Source organism: Salmo salar, unplaced genomic scaffold (assembly GCF_965601325.2).
Source record: "Salmo salar unplaced genomic scaffold, fSalSal1 ptg000129l, whole genome shotgun sequence".
In the NCBI taxonomy this organism is placed as follows: domain Eukaryota; kingdom Metazoa; phylum Chordata; class Actinopteri; order Salmoniformes; family Salmonidae; genus Salmo; species Salmo salar.
Window position 1 is genome coordinate 1,227,603 of NW_027675318.1, and position 10,546 is coordinate 1,238,148.

The window sequence follows — 10,546 nt, forward strand, 5'->3', positions numbered from 1 at the left end:
AACAACAGCTAAGTCACGTGGATGCGAGTCATAAGACACCTGTTCTCTGATTGGCCAGGGATTGAATGAGACAGAATTTTCTGCCCGGTTACAGATGACGGATGAAAGCAGTGCCTAAAGATTGTTGACAGCCAATGGAAGAGTCAGGATTTACGTTGCACCTACCATGTCATTGTAGTTTTTTCAAGGGATTGAAAAGAAAACTACATTTCGAATTTCTCCCACTTCCTGACTCAATTTTTTCTCAGGTTTTTTTTGCCTGCCATATGAGTTCTGTTATACTCACAGACACCATTCAAAGAGTTTTAGAAACTTTAGGGTGTTTTCTATTCAAATCTACTAATAATATGCATATTCTAGTAACCTGAGGAAGAGAATCACTTAGCCTTTCAACTAATTTTCAAATGATTGGATGCCTATTTAAAAACACTTTTTCAACATTTCAAGATAGCAATTAGTTCAGTTTGATCTTATTAAAGACAGCTGTATATATTTTTTATTCATTTTGACATTTTTTTTTGGACCCAAAAATATTCTATGTTCACGCCTACTTTTTTTGCACTATGTTTGAAGGCTGTCAACTTCTTGTCAGGGGGAGAATCACTTAGCCTTTCCACTAAATTTCAAATGATAGGATGCCTATTTTAAAACACTTTTTCAACATTTCAAGATAGCAGTTAGTTCAGTTTTATCTTATTAAAGACAGCTGTATATTTTTTTTATTCATTTTGACATTGTCAAGAGGTTAACTTGCAAGGAAGCATTTCAGTACATAATACTTGCATTGTACTTCATATTATTATAGATATTTTAGGGTTGCCATGGATTTCAAGCAGGCAATGCCATCAGGTCCAAACCCAAAACAAGGAAATTGTAGGAGACAGGTGTGTTGGGGTTTCCTGCCAGCATGACCACCCGCTTCACTTCCTGAACATGAAAAAGGGTGAAAGGTGGGATGCAGTAATAAGGAGTTTTTTTTCAGTTTCTTATTCAGTATTTTATTTCAGTGTTGATTAATTTAGTTAATTTAGTAAATTGTATTTAGTTGTTTAGTGCAGATAATGATGTACTTCTTCTGTAGTTTGTCAAATGCAGTGAACCTGCTGAGACATGAAGGAGGGGATGAGAGGCCAGAACATCAACCTCATCTTCATGGAGGACATTGATGCCAGATGCAGTGAACCTGCTGAGAGATGAAGGAGGGGATGAGAGGCCAGAACATCAGTCTCATCTTCATGGAGGACATTGATGCCAGATGCAGTGTCACCTGTGACAGTATTCATAAAGAGTAGGAGAGCTGATCTAGGATCAGTTTAGCCTTATAGATCATAATGCATCAGATTACATGGAGAGGAGGACCTGATCCTAGATTATAATGAATCAGATTACATGGAGAGGGGTGACCTGATCCTATATCATAATGAATCCGATTACATGGAGAGGGGGGACCTGATCCTATATCATAATGAATCAGATTACATGGAGAGGGGGGACCTGATCCTAGATCATAATGAATCAGATTACATGGAGAGGGGGGACCTGATCCTAGATCATAATGAATCAGATTACATGGAGAGGGGGAACCTGATCCTAGATCATAATGAATCCGATTACATGGAGAGCCGGATATATATAATATACCCTACTATTGTTTAATATTTAATATGCCATAAACTATTGTTTTTTTTTAACAGTTTCATTAATTCATTGTAATTAACTTAATCATTATGACACACCCCTATATTGTCATTGGTTGCACTAATTGCACTGCTCATCTACATAACCTGGTTCAAGTATTGATGACATCACCCTGAAGAAGGCACAGTGATGCTGAAACGTTGGTAAATACCCAATAAAAAGAGGATTGACTGTTACGTAAAGGGTCAGAGCCACTGAGTGGACAAAATATTAAGGATACCTTCCTAATATTGAGTTACGCCTGGTCAGTTTGTCATGGAAAGAAAAGTGTCCTTAATGTTTTGTGTAAATTACATAATAATTATACATTTATGGATTGTTTTATGTAGCCTATCGTTTTCTATTTATTCAACCTGCCATCTACCCACCTGGGGACTGAGGGTTATGAGAGAACCCCCACATCACTAGCTTCTCTTTATTCAACCTGCCATCTACCCACCTGGGGACTGAGGGTTATGAGAGAACCCCCACATCACTAGCTTCTCTTTATTCAACCTGCCATCTACCCACCTGGGGACTGAGGGTTATGAGAGAACCCCCACATCACTAGCTTCTCTTTATTCAACCTGCCATCTACCCATATGGGGACTGAGGGTTATGAGAGAACCCCCACATCACTAGCTTCTCTTTATTCAACCTGCCATCTACCCACCTGGGGACTGAGGGTTATCAGAGAACCCCCACATCACTAGCTTCTCTTTATTCAACCTGCCATCTACCCACCTGGGGACTGAGGGCTATGAGAGAACCCCCACATCACTAGCTTCTCTTTATTCAACCTGCCATCTACCCACCTGGGGACTGAGGGTTATGAGAGAACCCCCACATCAATAGCTTCTCTTTATTCAACCTGCCATCTACCCACCTGGGGACTGAGGGTTATGAGAGAACCCCCACATCACTAGCTTCTCTTTATTCAACCTGCCATCTACCCACCTGGGGACTGAGGGTTATGAGAGAACCCCCACATCACTAGCTTCTCTTTATTCAACCTGCCATCTACCCACCTGGGGACTGAGGGTTATGAGAGAACCCCCACATCACTAGCTTCTCTTTATTCAACCTGCCATCTACCCACCTGGGGACTGAGGGTTATGAGAGAACCCCCACATCACTAGCTTTCATGTTCTGCAGCCTTGTAAAGATAAGGAGGGGACGACTGGGAGGCAGGTTGGCATTTATTGTCATGAATTACATTTTACATTTACATTTTAGTCATTTAGCAGACGCTCTTATCCAGAGCGACTTACAGTCGTGAATGTATACATTTCATACATTTAAAAAAAAAAAAAAATTGTTCTGGCCCCCCGTGGGAATCGAACCCACAACCCTGGCGTTGCACACACCATGCTCTACAAACGGAGCCACAGGTAAGACTTGCCCTGGAGGTAGGTTGGCATTTATTGTCATGAATCTTGCCCTGGAGGCAGGTTGGCATTTATTGTCATGAATCTTGCCCTGGAGGCAGTTCAGCAAAGTGGTTACTAGCTGGCACAGGCACAAAGTAATACAATCCGATTTTAATCCTAACCTCAACCCTAACCACACTGCTAATCCTTCCCTTAAATTAAGACCATAAAACAACATTTTCCACAGCCAATTCTGACATTGCAGCTGACATATCTAGAGGAAATCGCACAGTTCTGCCTCCAGGTCAAGATTCATGACAAACGTCAACATGAGACAGGGAGAAGCAATGTAAAAATCAATAACAAAATTGTTTCCACTATTAACATGCTTTTTCTTGTTTCAAGTATGTTTTATTATGAAAAGTACAATATATCCATGTATACTTGTACAACTATGGAGCGTATGTCCACATATAATTGTACAATTTGTTTTTCCAACATAAAAGACAAGAAATGATCACATTGGTATTTTAACAGTGTTATTGTAAGAGTTTAAATGTTTAAACAGAGGATACATCTAAAACAGGATAAAACAAGTGCAGTATGTTGTGAGAATGTTACTTTAACGTCGACTCATAACGTCACACTATAACTTCATGGTGTTATTGTAAGAGGTCATGGGTCAAGGTCCTCACAATTATAGGAAGATGCGCATGTGTGTGTGTGTGTCCTGTGTGTGTATGTGTCCTGTTTGTGTGTGTGTGTGTGTGTGTGTGTGTGTGTGTGTGTGTCCAGTGTGTGTGTGTGTGTGTGTGTGTGTGTGTCCAGTGTGTGTGAGTCCAGTGTGTGTGTGTGTGTGTGTGTGTGGTGTCCAGTGTGTGTGTGTGTGTGTGTGTGTGTGTGTGTGTGTTTGTCCAGTGTGGTGTGTGTGTGTGTTTGTCCAGTGTGTGTGTGTGAGAGCTAGGCTACCTGCTGGTTACTGGCCCAACGCTCTAACCACTAGGCTACCTGCTGATTACTGGCCCAACGCTCTAAACCACTAGGCTACCTGCTGGTTACTGAACCAACGCTCTAACCACTAGGCTACCTGCTGGTTACTGAACCAACGCTCTAACCACTAGGCTACCTGCTGGTTACTGGCCCAACGCTCTAACCACTAGGCTACCTGCTGGTTACTGGCCCAACGCTCTAACCACTAGGCTACCTGCTGATTACTGGCCCAACGCTCTAACCACTAGGCTACCTGCTGGTTACTGAACCAACGCTCTAACCACTAGGCTACCTGCTGGTTACTGAACCAACGCTCTAACCACTAGGCTACCTGCTGGTTACTGAACCAACGCTCTAACCACTAGGCTACCTGCTGGTTACTGGCCCAACGCTCTAACCACTAGGCTACCTGCTGGTTACTGGCCCAACGCTCTAACCACTAGGCTACCTGCTGATTACTGGCCCAACGCTCTAACCACTAGGCTACCTGCTGGTTACTGAACCAACGCTCTAACCACTAGGCTACCTGCTGGTTACTGAACCAACGCTCTAACCACTAGGCTACCTGCTGGTTACTGGCCCAACGCTCTAACCACTAGGCTACCTGCTGGTTACTGGCCCAACGCTCTAACCACTAGGCTACCTGCTGGTTACTGGCCCAACGCTCTAACCACTAGGCTACCTGCTGGTTACTGGCCCAACGCTCTAACCACTAGGCTACCTGCTGGTTACTGGCCCAACGCTCTAACCACTAGGCTACCTGCTGGTTACTGGCCCAACGCTCTAACCACTAGGCTACCTGCTGGTTACTGGCCCAACGCTCTAACCACTAGGCTACCTGCTGGTTACTGAACCAACGCTCTAACCACTAGGCTACCTGCTGGTTACTGGCCCAACGCTCTAACCACTAGGCTACCTGCTGGTTACTGGCCCAACGCTCTAACCACTAGGCTACCTGCTGATTACTGGCCCAACGCTCTAACCACTAGGCTACCTGCTGGTTACTGAACCAACGCTCTAACCACTAGGCTACCTGCTGGTTACTGAACCAACGCTCTAACCACTAGGCTACCTGCTGGTTACTGGCCCAACGCTCTAACCACTAGGCTACCTGCTGGTTACTGGCCCAACGCTCTAACCACTAGGCTACCTGCTGGTTACTGGCCCAACGCTCTAACCACTAGGCTACCTGCTGGTTACTGGCCCAACGCTCTAACCACTAGGCTACCTGCTGGTTACTGGCCCAACGCTCTAACCACTAGGCTACCTGCTGGTTACTGGCCCAACGCTCTAACCACTAGGCTACCTGCTGGTTACTGGCCCAACGCTCTAACCACTAGGCTACCTGCTGGTTACTGAACCAACGCTCTAACCACTAGGCTACCTGCTGGTTACTGGTCCAACGCTCTAACCACTAGGCTACCTGCTGGTTACTGGCCCAACGCTCTAACCACTAGGCCACCTGCTGGTTACTGGCCCAACGCTCTAACCACTAGGCTACCTGCTGGTCACTGGCCCAACGCTCTAACCACTAGGCTACCTGCTGGTTACTGGCCCAATGCTCTAACCACTAGGCTACCTGCTGGTTACTGAACCAACGCTCTAACCACTAGGCTACCTGCTGGTTACTGGCCCAACGCTCTAACCACTAGGCTACCTGTCATCCCATTAATGGATTTTCAATCAGGAACACAGAGGAACAACCTGACAACATAACAATGTGTGGGTGGGTGGAGATCTAATATTGTTTTGTGACAAACACTAAAGCATGATATTCTAATAAATCTACACCCTATTCCCTACGTAGAACACTACTTTAGACCTGGTCAGAAGCACCGTAGTGCACTACGGAGGGAATAGGGAACCATTTGGAACAGAGACAGTAATTCCCCTGAATATCTTTCTCTTCCTCATCTGGTTTCTTGAACAGCCCTTCACTCCTCCCCTCTTCCTCTTCCTCCCTTTTCATTCTATTCTATCAGCCACACCACTAGCTCACCTCCACACAATCCATTTACAAGTTAAAGACTCACCTTGGAATAAATAACAAAGGAAAACTATTACTAGATGAAGTTTAGTGTTGGATTTTTTATTTCCCATCACCATAAATCATATTTAATCACTGAACAGTAGCAGACCTAACTTCATCTGTTCCTGACTCTGGATAGTGGATTAAAAAGACCATCAATCTCCAATGATATTAAAGTACTATTCTGAACATTACTGATATACTGAGTGGCAAGTCCAGATATCTGCTGGTTTTATTGTTTGGTCAATAGCACCACCAGCTGGACAGGTTTAATGTTGCTGGACTGAGCAGTATGGGAGGATGAAAGATGACACATTTAGCATGACTAGTATCTATGTGGACCCTACTACAGTTTAACCAGCTCAGCTATAGACTACACCAGCATGACTAGTATCTATGTGGACCCTACTACAGTTTAACCAGCTCAGCTATAGACTACACCAGCATGACTAGTATCTATGTGGACCCTACTACAGTTTAACCAGCTCAGCTATAGACTACACCAGCATGACTAGTATCTATGTGGACCCTACTACAGTTTAACCAGCTCAGCTATAGACTACACCAGCATGACTAGTATCTATGTGGACCCTACTACAGTTTAACCAGCTCAGCTATAGACTACACCAGCATGACTAGTATCTATGTGGACCCTACTACAGTTTAACCAGCTCAGCTATAGACTACACCAGCATGACTAGTATCTATGTGGACCCTACTACAGTTTAACCAGCTCAGCTATAGACTACACCAGCATGACTAGTATCTATGTGGACCCTACTACAGTTTAACCAGCTCAGCAGTACTATAATAGATATTAAACCCAGGATAGAGGGGCTGAGTGAATGTGGTCTGGACTCTGTGGAGGAGGGTCATTGTGTCAGAGACCCTGTAGAAGGACAGAGTACCTGCCCTGTGATCCAGGTACACTCCTACTCTGGAGGACTGAGGGCCTGATACTTTAGTCCCAACATTATTGTGTCTGAAATAATAATCACCTCTATAGTACTGTAAACTCCAGGACTTGTTATTGTGTCCAAATCCATTACCTGACCCTGTTCTGCTGATGTCTTTATATGAGACTGCTGTATCAACACCACCAGTCCTCTCCACCTCCCAGTAACAGCGTCCAGACAGACCCTCTCTACACAGAACCTGGTACTGGTTGGTGAATCTGTCTGGATGGTCAGGATATGGTTGGACTTGGCGTGTATAGGTCACCTTTCTGTTCCCTTTAGACAGAGAGAGGCATGTGTTTGCTGTGTTTGGGTCCAGTGTGAGCTGACAGGAATCTGGGAGAAGAGCAGAGACCAATGAGGGGAGTCAGAACAATAAGTTAAGTCAGATACTGTATCTACCCTGTCTTTGATTAGAGCACAGCAGAGATCAAATCAGAGAAATATGAGGAGTCAGATAGATACCCAGTCTTTGATTAGATCTACTATTGCTATATATTTCTAGAGGGATTGTTAGGAGTGGCAGTAAAAAGAGACTGTTAGTTACTTCACAATAAAGAGACTCACATTGTAACAACTGTTCTCTGGTCTTGGGCTCTGGAGGCAGAACAACCTCCACTATATTCACTACAGACACACAAACACATTGACAGAGAGAGGGAATGTTATCATCATACCATATTCCACATGTATATGACTAGTAGGGAACTTTCAATGGTCTAAAGTTGATGTTCTGATTGTTTTCAATACACCTGTAGTGGAGATCTTGGTCCATTCTCCTTTAAGGAAGTCTTCTAGTTTCTCTCTCTCAGTTCAGACACAGTCTTACTCACATCTCCAAAGTACTGAAGAGGACGGACAACGATGCTGGGTAAGTCTGAAGATACACTAGCTTCACTCACTTGAGCCTTCTCTTGGGCTCTGATCAGCTCCTTCACCTCAGAGCTCCTTCTCTCAATGGAGCGGATCAGCTCAGTAAAGATCTGATCACTGTCCTCCACTGCTGCCTGTGCAGAGCGCTGTTAAGAGAGAGAGAGAGAGAGAGAGAGAGGAAGGAGAGAGAGAGAGAGAGAGAGAGAGGGACAGAGAGAGAGAGAGAGAGAGAGAGAGAGAGAGGGACAGAGAGAGAGAGAGAGAGAGAGAGAGAGAGAGAGACAGAGAGAGAGAGACAGAGAGAGAGAGACAAGGAGAGAGACAGAGAGAGAGAGACAGAGAGAGATAGCAGTTAGTTAATACACAACCCCCTGCCTCTGATGCCCCTTCCCTCCCGCTAAGCCCACCTCCGTACGGTACAGTAGCCTCTGTGCTGCTTTGAGTCAGAACGCTGCCACCCTGCTCTCCAGGTCCACCAAACCCAGTGATCAGTGGTTCCTCCCAGACCCACGGCCCAGGCACCACCACCCCCCCCTCCTCTCGTGTGGGTCTCAGCAGCTGCCAGGCCCTCAGTACTGCAGCATAGAAATCAGAGACCCCTGTTGTATTGAGTCTCTCCGGCCGCATGATGAAGAGCTGCTGATCCAGCCACAAACCCAATTCAGTTTTCCATAAATGGCACCCAAAAAAAACTACCTTTTAATTTACCACTAAAACCTGTTCTTAGGACCAAGCCATAAAAACTGTATTATAATAATAACTGGTTTACGTTTTAACTACCAACAATTGGTAAAAACTTTCCCCTTTCGGAAACAATGGGACGACCTCAGAGTTGACAAGGTAAAACTCTGTTGTTCTGCCGCTGAACAAGGCAGTTAACCCACTGGTCCCCAGGAGGACGTCATTGTAAATAGAATTTGTTCTTAACTGACCTGCCTAGTTAAATAAAGGTTTCATTAAAAAGTCTGGCAATAACTTAACTTTTCATTAATTAGACAGACTCCTCTAAATAATAAATATAATAAAATAACAAAACAACAGTTAAATGGTAAGTACTATACATAGGTTTTATTTAAAAAATAACAATAGAACCTATTTAGTACTATAATGGTATTTACTAACATAATATTATTACTATAATAGTTTCTAAAGGGGTTCTAGGCTACCCTACCCTAGAATTAGGGTTCAGGATAAAACAGGTTATACGTAGGGTTAGAGTTTCTGTACAGCACTTTGTGACATCTGCTGATGTAAAAAGGTCTTTATAAATACATTAGATTGATTGTTAGGTTCAGGGTATTTAAAGAGATAAACTGTATGGGTTTATATCTCTCTTGCTCCTCCCTGTGGTCTTCTGTGGGAACTACATACCTCATTCACCACACTTGATAGGCTCATAATCTGAGGTAGCAACTGTGTCAGAGCTACAAATCAATGATCTCCACCTATCCATTAGGTTTACAACTCAGTGAACCTGCGCAGCATTCTCTCTATTTGATGTCTACGAACCAACAGATTTCAACGATTATCATATTACCCAGCAGCCATTTAGAAACATATAAAAAAAGGTTAGTTAATAATCAGTTACCTGAGGTAAACCTACAAGGATAGTTAATAATAAGTTACCTGAGGTAAACCTACAAGGATAGTTAATAATAAGTTACCTGAGGTAAACCTACAAGGATAGTTAATAATCAGTTACCTGAGGTAAACCTACAAGGATAGTTAATAATAAGTTACCTGAGGTAAACCTACAAGGATAGTTAATAATCAGTTACCTGAGGTAAACCTACAAGGATAGTTAATAATCAGTTACCTGAGGTAAACCTACAAGGTTAACGCGGGCTGGAAGAGAATTACTTCAAAACCACAGCAAACAGCTGGGACATATAGTAATATTATATATATATAATATTATATCACTGGGCTCCTCTGTGCTAACAAACCCTGTGTACCACCCCTCCCCTGTTTAACCTTGAATTTCGTTCAGAAAAACACTTCCACATTTAGCAAAATGAACCAACTCTTTACGGATCTGTTCGGTGGTAATAAACGGAGGCAGATTAGACACCACTACTCTTGTCAAAATCAGCACCAACACAACCCCTCACATAAATCATACTGGTAACTAGCCGGGTAACAAGACTCACCTTTTACATTACCACAACCACCGCCTTGTTCATTCTGGATACAGAGTGTATATGTTCCTCTCCCACCTGTTCACCGACCAGGATCAATAATTCCTCCACACCATTCTCCACAACGCACCTGAAGAGACAGCGTTTCTTCTCCACTCGGTTGAGGACATCAAACTACCCTACTCCCTCCTCAACTCTAACCGATAAACAGCGGAAACCGATAAACAAACCCTCCCACCATGACAAAATACATTTGGAAAATAGGCAAAAGAATAGCTGCACTCTTTACGAACGACAAAACCTCACGTTACCAACTTCTTCTTCTTCTATGGTATAATGGCGGTCCTCAAACCAACGTTAAAGGAGCGTGGCGCCTCCTACTGTGCTGGAGTGTGTTCAATCACGGTTTACACCATTTCTAAATCCTCCTACCTAACTCAGTACTTCTGAGAAAATAAAAAAGATCCCTACTAACTTCTAATAGACCCTCCCCCATCCCCCAAATCCCTTCCA

The 10,546-nt window shown here is 43.6% G+C and overlaps 1 long non-coding RNA gene across 2 annotated transcripts; it reads right to left on the minus strand.

Moving 5' to 3' along the window:
* Positions 1-2,858: 2,858 nt before the first annotated feature.
* LOC145866108 (uncharacterized) lies at positions 2,859-7,907 on the minus strand. Of its 2 annotated transcripts, XR_014383150.1 has the most exons (3): positions 7,775-7,907; positions 7,590-7,649; positions 2,859-7,358 (listed from the first exon to the last, which is right to left on the minus strand). It is a non-coding gene; the product is annotated as an uncharacterized LOC145866108 (long non-coding RNA). The 2 variants fall into 2 exon arrangements; XR_014383149.1 differs by having other exon boundaries at positions 7,590-7,907.
* Positions 7,908-10,546: the final 2,639 nt, after the last annotated feature.